Source organism: Chlamydotis macqueenii, chromosome W, assembly GCF_036417535.1.
Source record: "Chlamydotis macqueenii isolate bChlMac1 chromosome W, bChlMac1.mat, whole genome shotgun sequence".
Lineage (NCBI taxonomy): Eukaryota > Metazoa > Chordata > Aves > Otidiformes > Otididae > Chlamydotis > Chlamydotis macqueenii.
Window position 1 is genome coordinate 5,900,296 of NC_141592.1, and position 17,087 is coordinate 5,917,382.

Below are 17,087 nucleotides of genomic sequence, written 5' to 3' on the forward strand. Positions count from 1 at the left end.
CACTGGCACCTCTCCTGCACTATCACGGGGTGTGCTCCAGGCTTGTCAGTGAGGGCTGGCAATGCCCCACCACCGTGGTGCGATGCCAGCACTGCCCCGGCTCCCACGGTGCTGCTCCTGAGAGCACAGGAAAGTGAGTGCTACTGATGCTCAAGTGTTTGTTGGGAGCAGGTGCTGCGTGCCCTGCTCCTTTCACTTCCCCAGAGGAAATCTGTCTTGACCTATTCTGCTTTTTCTGTGTGATAAGCAGATTTTCCAATCCTGCCTAGTAAAAGACCCGTTGCGCTACTGGGATTCCTGTGAGCTCAGACGCAGCCATTGCGGGCGGCTCTGGGATTACCAGTGGCATTGCTAGCTCCGTTACCTGCCCTCCTGTCTTTCCCTGCTGGGCTCCCTAGGGGTGAGGGGTGCAAGATGATGTCCCTGCGTGACTGTGCCTTGCCTGCGCCGAGCTAGGGCAAGGGGATGTGCGCTGAGTGGGGTGATATGTGAGTCTGTCCCCAATACAGGGGGAGCTGGCTGCTCCGACCTCCAGGTGGAGGGGTGGCAGGCAGGGGCTTTGCCCTGTGTCTAGACGGGAACACGGGCTGTGGGGAGGGAGCAGGCCATCTGCTCACTCTGATTAGCATGCTCGTTAAATAAGACTCTAATTTCTGCTGTTAAAAGAGCTCAGATCCCTTGTGCCTAGGCTGGGGCTGCAGCCAGCCTCATCCCAGCCCTGCATGCTGGCAGCAGATAGGATGGGGACCAACACACCGTGGCACCCCGGCTTGGCTGCGGTACCCCCACGAGGCATCCGATGATCCAATGGAGGGAGCCATGCAGGGTGCTGGGGGGCATCAGCGAGAGGTGAGGGCTCACTTGGCTCCTGGGTGGGGGCCGGCAGCTTGTCCCCACCCCCCTGCACGGCTGCCTGACTGAACTCGACTTCAGGGAATGTGCTGGGATTTCTGGGCACCATGCCAGAGCATGGAGAGGCGAGGGGGAATGCGGTCCTGCCCGGGGAGGCTCTGCTGCCTGTTGCCTTCCCCGGAGAGCAGCAGGGAAGGAAATCCTCTTAACACAGGGCTGTGTCCCACCTGGGGTCCTGGCTTGCTCCCTCTTCTGCTATGTCTGCTTCTGGAGGAGGCATTTGGCTGGTGCACCTGGCCAGACAGGGTAAACTGGCCAGCTGCATGTGGGAGGCTGCAGGGAGCCCAGGGGAGCGTAACCCCATCCCTGCCGGCCCGGGTAGGGGCTGGCCTTGAGCTGCAGAGTGTGCAGGGGAGACGGCAAGACGGGGCCTCATGGTGCTGGACGTCCTTGAGGAGGCCATGCCCCGTGGATGTGGGGCTGGGGCTGTCCTGGGAGCCCCTGGGGCCCTCCCTGCCCCTGGGGACAGAGTCCTGGAGCAGGGTGCCAGGGCAGTGCTGTGCCGACTGGGAGCTTCTGGGATCCCTGGGAGAAATCCCAGGGAAGGGGCTTTCACTGGACCTTCCTTCCCCCAGGCTGCCTCTCCTCCAAGATTAAGGTATTAGACGTCGTATGGTAGGAATCATAGAATCATAGAATGGTTAGGGTTGGAAGGGACCTTAAAAGGTCATCTAGTCCAACCCCCCTGCAAGGAGCAGGGACATCCCTGACTAGATCAGGTTGCTCAGAGCCTCATCCAGCCTGGCCTTGAACGTTTCCAGAGATGGGGCCTCCACCACCTTTCTGGGCAACCTGTGCCAGTGTTCTATAACTCGCATTGTAAAAAAATTTTTCCTAATTTCCAATCTAAATCTACCCCCACTATTTTAAAACCATTACTCCTTGTCTTATTGCAACAGGCCCTACTGAACAGCCTTTCCCCATCTTTCTTGTAGGCCCCCTTGAGGTACTGGAAGACCGCTATCAGGTCTCCCCAGAGCCTCCTCTTCTCCAGGCTGAACAGCCCCAGCTCTCTCAGCCTGTCCTCATAGGAAAGGTGCTCCAGCCCTCTGATCATCTTTGTGGCCCTCCTCTGGACCTTCTCCAACTGGTCCATGCCCTTCTTGTGCTGGGGGCTCCAGAACTGGACACAGGACTCCAGGTGGGGTCTCACCAGGGCAGAGTAGAGGGGCAGAATCACCTCCCTTGACCTGCTGGCCACGCTCCTCTTGATGCAGCCCAGGATGCGGTTGGCCTTCTGGGCCCCAAGGGCGCATTGCTGGCTCATGTTGAACTTCTCATCCACCAGCACTCCCAAGTCCTTCTCCTCAGGGCTGCTCTCCATCCATTATTATTAACAAGGATTATTAATCCATTATTATTAACAATTATTCCATTATTATTAACAAGGAATTAAGCCACTGGCACGACCCAGCTATGTGGGGCTGAGCCGATGCCCGCCGGGGCAGGGACACTGCTACTGGTGGGACCCGGCCAGCCCCACGGTGCATGGCCACTGAGTGCCAGCTCTGCGCATGCCAGAGCCTCACCGCCCGCAGCCATCCTGGTGGGCCTGAGTCTGCCTGCACCATCGAGCCAGGTCCTGGCGCTTGGCAGCTGCCATTGCCAGCCAAACCAACCAAGCCAGTCCTGCCAGCCCCAAGCGGCATGTGAAGGCAGTGCTGCCACCCGGTGAGTCAAGTCGGGAGTGCTGAGCTTTGCTGGGCAGCACTCAGCACTGGGGGCTTGGCGGGGCTGAGGGGGTCCTGCTGGCTTCGTCCGTGGGGCCAGCAGTGGGGTGCTCTGGGGCAGGTTCTCGCCTGGGCTGAGCTGGGGCTCTGCGGGAAGCTGGAGGGGCCAAGGGAGAACCTGACCACCCTGCTTTGACCAGGCAGGTACCCTCCTTAAAGCACGCACAGCCACCGGGGCCAGGCTGGGAGCCCAGTTCCTGTGACTGGTGCTGCCTCCAGCTGCCCCACGTGCGGGGATTGGATGGAGGGAAAGCAGGGATGGTGGAGATGGTGTGGGGATGCCCCTTGCCCTGACAGCTAGTGCAGGTGTGGGCAGGGAGCCCTCAGCACCGGGATGGGACTGACAGGGGCACACAGCAGTGCCAGGTGCTGCAAGTGATGGGGTGGGGTGAGCTGGGTGGTGGGCATGGGGAGGACCTGGGATGCCATTAGATGGGGTGCCCTAGGTGCACACGGGGCTGGAGGAGTGTACTCCCCATAGCAGGGACTGCGCCATCGTGACAGGGTCTCCCCGAGCCCAGGTGCTTTGTCCAGTACTCAGCAAGGAGGAGACAGGCCAGGGTCCCGGCAGGCTGCCTGGAGCTGGCTGGGAGGTGACACAGGTGTGAGTGGAGTGCCTGCAGGCAGGTGGCTGCTGAATTATTCAGAGCCTCTCCGTGAACTCAATGAGCTGGTGGTGGCACTGAGGGGTTGTCCAAGCTATTGCCTCTCACTTCCGCTCTGCCTGGGGCTGGTTTGGCCTTGGTGCACCCAGACGTGAAGAGGGATCTTCATAAAGACATAATTTTCCCCCAGGCCCTTTGGTGGCAGGGAGCTGTTGCTGATGCCCTGAGTATTGAACACTGGACAGGTCCCCATCTTGGTGTGCACCCCAGGATGCTCCCTGAAGCGATGCCTGCTGTGGGGTGGAAAGAAAGCCCCAGAGGGCCCAGCACATCAGCCTCCCTCTCCTGTGATGGGGACAGGGGCCAAGCTGAGAGCAAGATGGGGGCCACTGGGGACCGTGCCTTCAGCCAGCTCCCTGTGTTTTGCCTGGGGAGGTGATCTCTGGGTCGCGGGGGTGTGGGGCAGGCCAGGGGCTAGCACCGGCACAGCAGCTTCAACTAGTGTTGACTAAAAAGGAGAAGAGCAGGGAGCTGAAGTCAGCACCGAGGAATGCCTGCCCCTCCATGCATGTCTCAGTGTGTGCCGGGGGCAACTGGGACCTCCCAGGGTATCTTCCCCCCTGTCTGCTATTCCGGGGGGGGGGGGGGGTCCCATCCCATCACCAGTGCCAGCTCAGCCCCCTGGTGCGGTGCTGAAACAGGGGATCCTGTGTCCATCCCGAGGGCTGCTGGAGGACAGGGATGTCCGTGCTTGGCCGTGCTCCCAGCTGCTGTTCCTGGCAGGGGGGCAGGCCCCCAGCTCGCATGACAGTGTCAGACTGGGGATGGCTAAATATACAGCCTTGTCTGAGCGCTGTGTCCCACGGGGCTGGAGTCATGCGCCAGGGCAGTGTTGGCCACCCCCGGGCCTGATTCGGGGGTGATGTGCCCTCTCTCTCCTCTACTCCATGCTAGTGGGGTCTGACTGGGTGGTACTGACCTGAAAAAGCTCTCCCTGGTGTGCCCCAATCCTGCACCTGTCTGTCCTTGCAGCAGGGTTGGAATCATGGCTTGCAGGAGCTGCCATTGCTTCTACAGGAGGGCTGAGCAGTGTAGTGTGGTGGGGGAAGTGCAACAAGCAGGATGCCCCAGGGAGGATGGGGTTATGTGTCATTGGCATTGTGGGTCCTTGGGGTGCTACTGTGCTGGGAGAGCCCTCCCTAACCCTATGAGTTCCTGAGATGCCCCATGCCTCGGGTGTGTGAGGTGCTTAGCTCCAACCTCTAGGACTGGGGGTGGACACCGGGTGCAGGCTGGCATCTAGGAGGGGCTGTGGAGACACGTGGGTCTCAGCCACCCCTGCACCCCCCCCCTCCAGGTGCAGCACTGCCGGTCTGGGCAGATCACGGTACTGAAGATGAACAAACTGACTAGCAACCAGAGCACCATGCTGCGGGAGGTGCAACTGATGAACCGCCTCTTGCACCCTAACATCCTCAAGTAGGACCTGTTCCCCCACTGCCATCCCCAGTTGGAGCTGCTACAGGGGCTGGACAAGCTCCTGGGGCTGGTCCCTGCTGCAGCCATCCTCAGATCCCCTCTGCCTCACAGGTTCATGGGAGTGTGCGTGCACCAGGGACAGCTGCACGCGCTGACAGAGGTGAGAATGGGATGACAGCCACAAGTCTCAGGGTTCCTGTGGACAGGGCCTGGGGAGGGGATGGCAATGGCTATGGGGACACTTTCTTGGCCAGTGGCACGTGTGCAGGGCAAGGTCTGCTGGGGGGCTGTGCCATGGGGTGATTGGAGGATGTGTTGGGGTAAGAGATGGGAATCCAGCTTTATGGGAGGGAGGAGAGGCGCAGTGATGCAATGGCCCAGCTCTTTCCATCAGTACATCAACGGTGGGAACCTGGAGCAGCTGCTGAACAGCCCTGTGCCCCTCTCCTGGTCCATGCGTGTCAAGCTGGCCCTCAACATTGCCCGTGGCCTGCACTACCTGCACTCCAAGGGCATCTTCCACCACAACCTCACCTCCAAGGTACAGGGCATTCCACTGCCCTCATCTCGTACCCACGTTGCTGCCTGGGCACAGCTGGCTGGGGAGCAGGAGGCTGCACTGTTCCCAGGGCATCCCAGGAGCAGTGGCTGGCGAGGCAGGGCTGGCGCAGGTGGTGTGACAGGAGTCCTCCTGTGCCCCCAGAACTGCTTGGTGCGCTGCGAGGCCAATGGCTATATGGCTGTAGTGGGTGACTTTGGCTTGGCGGAGAAGATCCCCACCTACAGGTGTGTGGGCAGTGTCTACCCGTCCATCCCCGTCCTTGGAGTGGGGAGTTTACATCCCACTTGGAGCAGGAGCTGGAAAGGGATGGACATTTGGGGTACAACTAGAAGGGCAGGGATGGGAGACAGTGGGGGTGGTCCCCATTGGTGGGGGCTCATCGGACAGATGGACACATTTGGGGCTGGCTAGGAGGGGATGGAGAAGGGGATGGAGAAGGGGATGGTGTGGGTGGGGAGACGTGAGTTCGTGGGGTACATGGAGGAGAACTGGCCCAGGAAGGGAGATGGAGATGGTAATTTGGGATGCCTCAGCAGGAGGATGGGATGTGGGACTGGGGCAGGGGCCTGCAGGCAGCCCCTGACGTCCCACCATGTCCCCCAGCGAGGGCAGCGAGAAGGAGCCGCTGACTGTGGTGGGTTCCCCATACTGGATGGCGCCCGAGGTGCTGCGAGGGGAGATCTACAATGAGAAGGTGATGCGCCGTGGATGCTGTGTGCGGGACTTTATCCAGGCTTGCGCCGCTGGCGGTTTGCAGGATTTACGGCCCTGGGGGCGATCAGGCACACAGAGGGAAGGACCTGGGCATCCGTCAGGAGCAAGGTGGCAGGGCCCCTGGTGTGACTCCACGGGAAGAAGGGGGGCTGTGAGTTTACAGAAGGGTGGGCACGTTGCTTCAGGGCTGTAGGGCCCCCCCTCCAGTGACTCCCTGCTCTCTGCAGGCTGATGTGTTTGCATACGGCATCATCCTGTGCGAGACCATTGCTCGTGTCCCTGCTGACCCCGACTACCTGCCTCGCACTGAGGTGACTCCCTGAGACGGGGATGGAGTGGGAGGGCAGCAGGCAGCAGCAGCACCACTGCTGGAGCCATTTCACCAAACTAGGGGGACCATCCTCCTGTGCGGGGCAGAGCCCCATGTGCAGGAGCTGCCCGACATCTCTGGGCAGGGGTGCTGTGTCCCAAATGTCTCCTGGAAGCAGATGCTGCTGCCCAGGGAGGAATGCTCTCTGATGATAACTTGTCCTTGGAGCCCAGAGTAAGCCCAAGTGGGAGAAGGGGACAGTTGAATTCAGGCAGAGAGCAGGAGGGATCTGTGTCCCAGCATCTCCCAGCCTTGACCCAACCTGGGGTGCTGCCGGGGCTGCAGCCTTGGGTGATGTGCAGTCAGTGCAGTGCAGCAGATGGGGGAGGCTCTGCCACTCTGGGTCCCCTGGGCTAGGTGGTGCCCTGGGGGACCTGGCCTCACTCTTCCTCCTTTCCCTGGTGCAGGATTTTGGCCTGGACGTCACCACTTTCTGCACCATGGTGGGAATTGTCTGCCCGGCAGCCTTCCTCCAGCTTGCTTTCCACTGCTGCAGTGTGAGCTTCCCATCTCTACTGCCAGGGCAGCTGGGCAGGACAGACAGCCTTGCCTGCGCAGGAGGAGAGACAGGGAGCTGTCTTTGCTGGGCAGGGTGCCCTGGGGTGTTGACGCAGAAGTCACAGACACTGCACACGACCAATATGATCAAGCAAATGCCGCTTTATTGTTGATACATCCCGGTTAATATAGCCCTTCTAATTCCCTATCATGCACAAGCTCTTTACTAATTGGCTAACTATATCATGCACGCGCTCCTAGCTAAAATATGATTCGTTAAGTCTCTTTGTTCACACGCACGGTCCTCTCCACCTGCATCCTGCTTGGTGTTCTGCTTTCAGTCACGTACACCAGCCTTTCCTCCTCCTTTCAAGGTTGCTTCATCACTTTCTCACAGATGGCCTCCGCGATGTCCTTGAAGCCTGCTGCTCACGAGCATAACAACTCCATTCAATCTGGATTGTTCACTAAGTGTCCTTGATTCTCCAGATACCCAACAAATCCCTCTCTTTGTTTTTGAACAATCCAGACTTCTGTCATCATACGTTATATATATTCACGATTGCTAAGCAAAACTAAGTTTCACTACCTTCTAGTAATTTTCTACTATTGCATTCTTCTACCATTATAGACATAACAACTCCAGTAACATTCTTATCTACAAAGCCAGTGACTAGTTTTTTGCAAGCCTCTGTTGAAACAAGCCATAAATTCTGCTAACAATGGTTTGTATCTTAAAGCTTCCCTTCTCATTCCATGGCTTTCTTCCAACAAGCATGATTGCATTCCTCTCCCAAGGTCGGTGTGCTTTCACTGACACTGTACTGACTCAGCGAAATACCTACATCTCCCTCCATCAAAACCATCACTTTGTTGCAGTTTTTGTACTCCTTTTTGCAAGTTTTGAATACTTTTGTGAATAGATTCTAAATAATCAGATGGATTCATGCAGCAAAGCCCATCAAAATCCCAACAACCATGATTTTGTGCTAATAATAAAAAATCTACTACTGATCTATTCTGTTACCAACCCGACTACGCCAAAGACACCGCTGAGCAAGAGGATGATTATCAGCCGGGTCAGAGCAGAGAAGGGAGGCAGGCGCAGCACCTTCAGGGCATCCCCTGTTGTTAATAACGTGTGCTCTGGGTCCATCCTCTCTCCCCCGCTCGGAGCCACCTCTGTTTATCCCTCAGCAGATTCAGTGAAAGAGTACTGACCAGACGTTGCTGCACGCATGGCCAGCACATGCAACAAGGCCTGTCAAATATGTGCTCTGCAGGCTAACAGCGGTTCTGTTTTGTAAAGTAGCGTAGCGTATAGCATGCTGGCTTGAATATCCCTAAGATTCAGTTCTCAAAAACTGTTGTAACTACCCTGGAGGTGAAAGAGGGGGAAAATCATTTGCATACAGATATCAACTTATCTTTAAGGGCCATTGATGTTACTGCCGGCTCTCTTGCCAGCAAACCAGCCCAGGACGCACCGGAGCCCCGCCCCGGGGAAAGCAGGGCATCGCACGGATACCGTCAAGCTAAGCCTTCAATTTAATGCTGCGCAACACAGGGTTAAATACCCGTACACCCGCTACACACGCGACCGCACCTGCCCCTGAGCCCATGGACTTATCCGTGCCCACCACGTACATGGACGCACCTGCCCCCTGCACTTGTGGACTCATCCACGTCCAGTGCGTGAATCGCCACGGACCGCCCCTCCTGCATACATGCAGCCCTGCTAACGTTACCCCACAATTCCCCCCCTCTATGCTAAATCATCCTGGTCTAATGGCTGGTACTCTGGGGCGGATGCCGCCACAACATAGTTGATCATGGATAGTCGCCTAGTAACCCCTCAATCATAGCATGCAAGAAAAATAACAATAACAGAAACAAACAAAGCATTATCAAAGCAACTGCTAGGATTGTCAAACCTATAGACACAATATTTCTTAGCCATCTAGGTAAACCAAACAGGTCTGGAAACTATCCCAGTCCTTTAGGGCTTTGACGTTGAATACTGACTGGGCAGCATGCGCATGCGTCTTCTCCAAGGCCGAGGAGGCGTTCTTGCTGAAGTCCAAACAGCAGTAACCCTGGAGACCTAGGACTCCCTCTAGGTCGCTGCAACCGATGCCGGGCCTCGCAAGGGAATAATCTAATGCCAACTTCATTTGTGTCAGTCCTTCGTCGTGTGCTGCTAAAGCAGTCGCCAGTTCAGATATGGCGAGGGCTGTGCGGTTGGCATTCCCAAGAGCCCAACAGGCCACGCGCTATGCAAACCTGAGCAGAGTCGGCACAGTTTGTGAACCGCTCCCAGGAATTAGTCGTTATCACTGGCATTGGAAGACTCACAATCAGGATCAGTCCCACTAGGGTGAGCTGGAGAGCGCCGCGCCGCTCAGTCACCCTGCTGATCCTCCAGCCACGGCTGTACCAACCGTGCTGGGATCCATCAGGTCCCCACACCTGTGGAGATACAAGCATACCCTCGTCCCCATGTTAGCAGATCAGCGGGACCTTCCCAACGTGGGTCTTCTGGCAGGCGGAACCAGACCTTTGGGAGTGCCTTGCCCCCAAACAGCGGCTGACACGAGGAAAAATGGTTCTGGATAGGGGAAACGGACTGGGGGTTAGCGAAGGATATATGATTCAGTACCACAAGCGCTTTATCGACTAAGACCTCTGGCGAACCCCTCTCTCCCCCCTCTCTTAGGCGCGTTAGCTGTGCTTTCAGGGTTTTGTGTGCGCGTTCTACAATCGCTTGCCCGGTGCTGTTCAGAGGAATGCCAGATGTATGGCGGACTCCCCACGTCTGCAGGAAGTGGCGAAATACCCGTGATAAATAATTTGGCCCGTTGTCGGTCTTTATCTCCCGAGGTACTCCTAGGCAGGCAAAAGCCCGGTTCCAGTGTAGGATGGATTTCTGTGTCATGGACGTCGTGAACGGACACGCGAAGAGAGCTCGGGAGCAAGTGTTGACCGCAACATAAATGTATTTGAGACGGCCAAATGGCATGTACTCTGTGATATCCACTTGCCATACCTGGTTCGGAGCATACCCCCGGGGTTAATGCCTGGGTAGTATAAGGCCTGGTTCGGCTTTGCTGCTTGGCATGCTGGACAGGCTGCCACTACAGCCCAAGCCTGTGAGATGGGCAGTCGGAACTGACGTCGTATGGCGTGCGCGCCCTGATGTAGTATTCTCTGTATCACTTTTGTAGGCAGGTGACCAAGCACGGAATGTTAATGATTATACCAAGTATGATGCCTAGTATCACAATTCTGATTTTAGCCAAGGATAGCATCCACCCAGTTATGCCACACACAAGCTTAGCCAATAAAGTTACTGATCACACGTTATACATATTCATGACTGCTAAGCAAAACTAAGTTTCACTACCTTCCAGTAATTTTCTACTATAACATTCTTCTCCTATTACAAACATAACAACTCCAGTAACTTTCTTATCTACAAGGCCAGTGACTAGTTTCTTTTTTGCAAGCCTCTGTTGAAACAAGCCATAAATTCTGCTAACAATGTTTTGTGTCTTAAAGCTTCCCTTCTCATCCCATGGCTTTCTTCCAGCGAGCATGATTGTATCCCTCTCCCAAGGTCAGTGTGCTTTCACTGACACCGTACTGGCTCGAGAAATACCCACATCTCTCTCTTCTTTATGAGAAGAGGCTTGTTTCAATGCTTTATCTATTAAAGTCTGCACATATTTCAACACACACACGGAATACAGATCAAAATACATATATAAAAAGAATGAATAAGCATCCTAAAGCTATTTGTAATAAGCTTATATCAATCCACCAAAAGGATTTCTGAATATATCAAAATCATCAGTTTGTTGCAGTTTTTGTACTCCTTTTTGCAAGTTTTGAATACTTTGTGAATAGATTCCAAATAATCAGACAGATTCATGCAGCAAAGCCCATCAAAATCCTGACAACCATGATTCTGTGCTAATAATAAAAAATCTACTACTGATCTATTCTGTTACCAACCCGACTACGCCAAAGACACCGCTGAGCAAGAGGATGATTATCAGCCGGGTCAGAGCAGAGAAAGGAGGCAGGCGCAGCACCTTCAGGGCGTCCCCTGTTGTAAATAAAGTGTGCTCTGGGTCCATCCTCTCTCCCTCGCTCCGAGCCACCTCTGTTTATCCCTCAGCAGATTCAGTGAAAGAGTACTGACCAGACGTTGCTGCACGCGTGGCCAGCGCATACAACAAGGCCTGTCAAATATGTGCTCTGCAGGCAAACAGCGGTTCTGTTTTGTAAAGTAGCATAGCGTACAGAATCTACATCAGTTAACAGCGTTGATAGTACCAATGCAGTTGTATGCGTTTGCTTAGCAAGCCAACAGTCCAATTTATTTAGCGTAGCTAACGCCTGGGCACTTGCCACACCACGTGCAAAGATTGAAGCAGCAATAATTTCACCTGGTTTCCACAACTCTATATTATCTTGGCAATCAGATTCAAAGCTATGTGTACTTCGTTTAGGTCTTTTATGCTGTCTGGATTTTGATATGTGCTCGCGTGATTACACCATGCTGTGCCGTTGCAATGTATAGGTCTTAAAGCATTTACAATCATTACCCCTCTAGTAACATTAGCTCCTGAATAGTTAAAGAAAATAGGCAGAAGTCCATCTTTAGGGATCCCAAAAGTTCCATCTTTTGTAATTTAGCACTCAGCACTCGCGGCTGCTGTTGTTTTACACAGAGTTGCCGTCCTACCGCTATCTGATCTGGCAGATTGCCCAAGCATGTTCTGAAAGGCTTATTTGCAGATGATACAGACAGACAAATGGCACCCCACCCTGTGGCACCAGCCATAGCTACCCGCACGTTTGTTCTTTCCGTGACTGATGCCCATGGAGCTGCCACACAGCTTGTTAACAGTCCGATGAACGCAAGGCAGCTTGGAGCGCTGGTCGTACCCATCGTGCAGGGATCCACTTGTTCACTGCTCCTGTAGAGACACAAGCGTATCCTTTCCCCCACGTCATAAGAGGGAATGGTCCTTCCCAGTTACCTGTTTCCAGATTCTTATTTTCACTCCAACATTTTTTTTTTTGAAACTGGTCATACAACAAAAGATTATTAATTTCCTTTAACATTGTCCATTCAGCGCATTGTATTACATTGACCACACAGGCAGAATCGGAGACAATATTGAGGGATTCATGTTTTCACTTACACAAAGTTCGTACCTCGAAGGAGATGGTAACCCCTGTTGCAAAGGTCCCAGATCCTCAATTACTGAATTTACTGCCCTTAAATCCTGTAAGAGTCGTCATTTACCCGATTTGTCTGTATTACAAACACAGGTGTATTCTAGGAACTGTCTGTTGGCTGTATGTGTCCAAGTTGTAATCGCTCATCAAGTAACTCATTCAAATGGTGCAGCTTTTCTCTTGCTAAAGGCCACTGGTCAACTCAGACGGGAGTATCTGTAACCATGGCAGTTTTTGGGTAAGCTGCCCCCGCCCCGCCGGATGGGGGCGGGGGGGGGGGGGTGGGGGAGCGCGCCTGGCAGCGGCCGCGGCAAGAAATCCTTAAAGCCACCGTCACAGGCAAAACAGACTCGACCTGGGGAAAACCACTCATCTATTACCAAAACCAAAGCAGGACAATGAGAAAGGGAACAAGACAACCTCTCCCCACCCCCCCCCCCCATGCTGAATCATTCTAGCCTAAAGTTGAAATTTCCAAAACAAAATATAAAATTTTCTTAAACCACTGATCTATAGTTCTATTAAGTACATAGCCAAAAGTCTTATGCTGTATTAGCGAGTAAACTGATGGGTGTGTTTCCCAAGTAATTAAATTGAAAGCATCACAGAAAAAATAAATGTTTTTCAAATCAAAAGGCACAGTCAATAACAAATAATTAGCAATTATCTGCTTCATTTCATCTATCTGGAGCTGCTTTGCCGCAGGCTCTTGTTCTGCCAACTCCACCTTTGCATTCAGTTGTTCCACCACAACTTCATCCACTCTGTGCAGCTCTTTGAGTTTCATTTCATCAATGGTTTTCATTGCCTTGGTGAGTTCAGGAAGGAGTTTGCTATTTGTATCCTGCAAGCTACTGTATCTCGCCTTTTCTCCATGTGCCTTGGCTTGTTCCAGCTTGACCTCTGCCTGCATGCTCTCCACCTGAAGTTCCAGCTTCTTGATGGTGTATATTAGCTGCTGCTTCTCCTCCAGTTCTGATGCAGCAGCTGAGCTTTTTCTTTCCAGTACTTGGCACTTTTCTTGAAGCTGCTTCTGAATCAATTCTGCTTCTTCTACCTTCTCATGGGCTTCCTGAAGCTCTTTAAAGAGAGCACAAACTTGCAAACTCAGAGTTTCTACTTCACTGCCAACAGCCTCTGAACTCTCCTCTGCTTGCTGTTCAGTTTGTGTCCCGCTCTTCAGGCAGTTGCTGGTTTTCTTCTCCAGTTTTGACAGTCTCTCTTTGTGATTCTGCAGCTCCTTCTCAAGTTCTTCCCTCTTCTGAGTTTCATTTCTAAGGCAGTAGAGCAGTTGGCTTACAATTAGCTCCTCAGACTGCAGATTCTTTGATTCATCGGCAGTTTTGCTCCCACCGTAGATATCAACGTTACTGGTCATTTCACCACTATTCTCTTGATGTTCCTTTGCAGTTCTATTTATTTCTTCTTCGTTCATCCCAGTCTCCACAAAGGAATCCTCTGCAGATCTGAAATGATGCCTAGCATATCAGCCTTCTCAGCCTGGAGCCATTGCACCTGGGATATCAGCTGCCTCATTTCCTTCTCAGGAGCCATGCAGCCCTCCATTTCAGCTCCTTCTCTTTCCTTTAAGTTCTGAAGTTGTTGTTGTAGCTTTTCATTTGCCATGCACTTGTCTAGCAAGCACTGCTTAACTTCCTTAAACTTTAACTCATAAAAATCTCGTTCTTCTTTCTGCTTCTCTCGACAGATGGAAAGTTCCTCGTACCGGTCCTTCATAGCTTGGTTATGCAACTTCATGGCTTCTTTTAACTCACTGTTCTCAGTGATGAGCTCTTTCATCTGCTGTACCATTTCTTCTGGGGTGTAGGTGCTAAGGGCTGAGGCAGCCATGCTGTCCGTTCCGTTTTCCATTTTTCTCTTGGGATGCTCTCCATTTTCAGCAGGATGGCTTTTCAGCTTGCTGGACATCTCGGAAGCATATACCCGGATCCGCCGAGTCACCGGGCGAGCCCGCCCACGGCGACCATGACAGAAACCGGCCTCCGCCCGCCGTTTCTCCCGGCACTGGGCTCGCCTGAGGGGCAGCCACCGCCGAGCCTCTCCCTGCTCGCCCACGGTGGCAGCGGCGGTCCCGGCTCAGCTGACTGCCCTCTGGCCAAGGGTGGCTGCAGACACTGTTTGGCAAGATGTCCGCCCCGCCCACATCGAAAACATCTCCTGTTCTGGCCACCTGTAAGTTCTATCCCCTGATCGGTCCCCGAAGGACACTGCCGCTTGAAATGTCCTACACCCCCACAACCAAAGCAGGTGGGGCCCGCGGGGGGTGATCGCATAGCGGAAACTGCTGCAATGAGCGGTTTTGCTTGCTGCAAGGCTTCTGCCTCCATAACCCGCTTCATCATCTGCGCCACACCCGCATCCCCAGGCAATTGCGCCAAAACTTGTTGAGTTACCTCGTTTGCATTCTGTTTAGCTAACTCTTTTGCGACTATAGGTTTCACATCCTCTGGTAAATCGGAATTCTCAATCGCCTTCTGTAGCCTTTCCAAGAAAGAGGTATACGACTCCCCTACGCCCTGCCTCACCCGAGTGTACGGCTGCCTTTTGCCCTCATATTTACCCATTCTTGCGAACGCCACCCGCGCCACCTGCGCGGCGGCGTGGATATCCCTGCCCCGCATATTAGCCTGTGCGGCCGGATCAGCGAAGTTACCTGACCCTAGAATCCTTTCCGCACTAATCCCGTGCAAGGGGTGATTCGGATCTAAAGCTTCTAAAACCACCTTGTCCGCTTCCTCCTTTAACGCAGCCTCCCACAGCACCATTTGGGGGGCTGTAAAAACCGCTCTAGCCAGCTGCCTACAGTCGAAAGGAAGCGGGTTTGCTGCCCAGATCACATCCAAGATCGCTCGAGCCGCCGCCCCATTAACACCTTCCTCCTTCACCGCCTTCTGCCACTCCCTGAATAACTTGTAATCCAACGGGCTCCACTGCCGACCCCGCTGCCCCTGTGTCACTGGGCACACCATTATACCCCCATCTCCATCCGATGGCCCTAGAGATACCCCTTCCGATACGCAATTCTTAGCAATCAATGTCCAATCCGTTAATCCACTACCTGTTTTCTGTTCAGCCGCTGCCTCCGCCTTCCGCGCCGACCCCTCTACTTTACTCAGTGTTTTTTCTACGTCCGCCGCCAACCGCTCGAACCTGCGGATTAAAGCGTCCACTGCTCCCGCTTCGCTGCCCCCTCCCCTGTCCGCAACCCAGGAATCCTCAAGGGAGAGGTGGCAGCCGGTCTCGCCCCTCCGCGAATCCACAAGCGGTGGAGCCGATGGGACAGAAGGAGAGACAGAGGGCACCCCCGCGTCCTCGCATCCGGGGGGTCGCCCCCTCGGCCCAGGCCCCCCGGCAAGCAAGGCGCAACACACGGGGGAGCACACCCAAACTCCATCGCCCCTTTATCACTGTCAGAGACTCTCGACCGAACCGGGCAGACCACCGGAGCGCCACCCCCCGTCCTCTCCGCGCCGTCTCGACCCCGTTCGTCCCCCTCCCCTTCCGACGGCTCTTTCCCCGCCACCTGTAACCGCGCCACGTCCATCACCTCTCCCGGCTTTGTTAATCAAGCCCTTCGTCAACGGTGCCGTATGCACAGGACAATTTACCTCTTTTCCCAGCGCCTTTACTGTATCCTGGATGGATGCCATCCTAACAGCAGGCAGGCACGACCGCCCCGCGGCCACGACCGCCCCTACGGCCAAAACTCGTCCAGACCACGACCTCCCCGCGGCCACGCGTTACCTTCTGACACGTCGGGGGTCACCGGTTGTCGCCGCACGACAACTTACAGACCCTCCCTCTATCGGGATCCCATCCCGGGGAATCACGTCGGGGTCACCACTTGCCGGCTCTCTTGCCAGCAAACCAACCCAGGACGCACCGGAGCCCCGCCCCGGGGAAAGCAGGGCATCGCACGGATACCGTCAAGCCAAGCCTTCAATTTAATGCTGCGCAACACAGGGTTAAATACCCGTACACCCGCCACGCACGCGAACGCACCCGCCCCCTGCGCCCATGGACTTATCCGCGCCTAGCGCGCGAATCACCACGGACCGCCCCTCCTGCATACAGGCAGCCCTGCTAACCTTACCCCACACCCCACTTATATACTGAGCATGACGTTGATGGCATGGAATACTCTCTTTGGCCAGTTTGGATCAATTATTCTGTCTGTCTTTCGCCCAGCTTCCCGTATCTGCACATTAGTGAGACTTGGAAAGCCAGAGTGTCTTTGGTCTCATTCACAACAACTCATAGCATCAGGGTGTTTTATCAACATTAGAATCATAGAATCATAGAATGGTTAAGGTTGGAAGGGACCTTCAAAGGTCATCTAGTCCAACCCCCCCCCCCCCGCAAGGAGCAGGGACATGCCTGTGATAAATGATTTTAGTCCCAAACAGAATTCCAATTACAGTTTCCAATTTATTGAATAGAGGTGTTATAAATGAGTTGAGTCCCAAAACAGGATTCCAATTATAGTTTCCAATTTATTGAATAGAAACAAGCAAACAGCGCGGGGTGCGCTGGGAGTCTCCGCTCCACCAAGACGCACACCCCTTTGTTCACAGTTACAGTATTTATAACCTCTCCCGGTCCCATCGTGCCTGTCTCCTTTTTTTGGGGGGGGGAGCTCACAATCTACACTCCATTGGTTACTCACACCGTTCGCGGCAGGTACCGATTGGCCAAGAGCGAATCACTAGCCACTGTACAGGTGTTAATTGGCTAAAAGTACAGAAGCGGCGGGTCCCATATTTGGGGTTGTTTACGTGCCCGTGGTCATCAGCCCCAGCCCGCCTTTCCCGCCTTTTGTTCGCTCCATTGTCAAGTGTCCTTCTTATGCAAACAGCGCCGTTAAGCAGGTAAAATCCTTAATTATGTCAAACTACTAAGGCAGGAGTGAATCCTGCCAAACACATTTTTAATAACTTAAATAAACC

At 54.1% G+C, this 17,087-nt stretch overlaps 1 pseudogene; it reads left to right on the forward strand.

The window, feature by feature from the left end:
* Window positions 1-17,087, forward strand: part of LOC147596553 (dual specificity testis-specific protein kinase 1-like) — a 78,546-nt pseudogene that overhangs the window by 4,746 nt on the left and 56,713 nt on the right.